This window comes from Schistocerca gregaria, chromosome 1, assembly GCF_023897955.1.
Source record: "Schistocerca gregaria isolate iqSchGreg1 chromosome 1, iqSchGreg1.2, whole genome shotgun sequence".
NCBI lineage: Eukaryota > Metazoa > Arthropoda > Insecta > Orthoptera > Acrididae > Schistocerca > Schistocerca gregaria.
Genome location: NC_064920.1, coordinates 824177930 through 824179599, shown reverse-complemented (window position 1 = coordinate 824179599; position 1670 = coordinate 824177930).

Genomic DNA, 1670 nt, shown 5'->3' with positions numbered 1-1670 from the left:
GCAGTAGTCAAAGAACATCACTTGCTTTGTCATATTCACACATTTCTTGCCCAATTTAATTCACAAGAGAAGAAATGATGATAACATGTGATACAGTAGTTTATTAAAGTACAAAAATCAATCACTATACCTATTACTAAAAATATCAAAGTCAAAGTAGTCTCATACTCAGAGAATGGGTGTAGAGGAGCAGATGCAAGAATCCTGCATGACCATTCTAGGCAAGGTCATAGTCGAGTGGTTTGCCATTGCCTTCCTCCGTCCTGTTATGAAGCGTCAAAGCGTGTATCTGCACTGTATTGATGACTGTGATGAGTGCTCATACAGTGTAGTTTTGGGTTTGTGTTGTTATGGATGAAGGGATGGAAAAGAGTGAATCTTGGTGCCATCCGACAGATGGACAACTATCAAGAGTGTCACAGAGCCCTCATTTCAAACAGACATTGCAGAGAGGTTTGGAATTTAATCCAGAACACTGGTGCAGAGACTGGCAATTGGGAACTTTATTCCATCACTTCTCCTTCCCTTGTGATAAATACTGGCAGTGAAAATTGACCACCAACATGATTCAACCAGTGCTCTTCTGAATCCATCACCTCCACACAACTGTACATTACTGACCTTGTCTGTAGAAGTGGGCATGAAATGTATATGAAGTTATAAAAATGATATTAATTTTTAATTTGAGACCATTTCACTTCATTTCTGCGTTCTTTCATTTCTAGAATCTTCCGGTAATTATTTTAGTACATCCTCATCGCCACTTCATTCTTTTTACTTCAGATTTTCTCTGCATATAATTCCGTAAGGTCGTTAATACATTTGTGCCTTCTCCATGTAAAAATTATGTTGCAATATTGTATTGTAGCCCCACCCCAAGGCTTCAGTAACTAATAGTGCAATGATTAACTGTCACACAGTTCTTTGGATGCCAAAGACAACTTCTGCTCAATTTGTCATATGCGATAACAGTGATGTGCTGAGAGACATAGGACTTAATTTCTGAGGAACTGCAACAATTAATAGTAATCTCATTACCTTGTTCCCTCAAATTAATATGTTACAGAGAATGTAGTTACAGAAAATTAAATGTATTTTTAATTTTTTTCATAATTACTGTGCTATCGTTCATGTTGAATTTTGAGTGATACACATGGAAAAGTATAAAACAATTATTTATAGAAATACATATGTCACAAATGCTGACTCCAATTACTGAACCTAACTCAAAATTCCATTCTGAATTGTCACTAAAATCCAGTTTTCTGTCAGTGGTATGCCAGAATTTATTGAAACAAAAACGTAGAAACAGTTCACAACCAGAAGACAACTGTAAGTTAATGTCATAAGTGGGTTGTGATTCCAGACAACAAGAATGACTTTGGAGAAAGACAAAGTCTGAAACCAATAAACACCATAATAGGTTATAGAAGATTCCAGGTGAAGGAAGATGAGCAAATGGGTGAGTATATGAAGTGCTTGGTATTAATAACAGCAGTGGACGGACAACTACTGTTAAGTGCCAGCCTTACAATTTGGTGTAAGAAAAGGAGTGGCCTAGAGAACAGGGATCTCTCCATGGGAAACACAGGGGTCAGCACAGAACATGCTTGATGGTGGCTGTCACCAGCTCTCACAGTATCTCTGACTCAATGTAGTTATCAATAGTA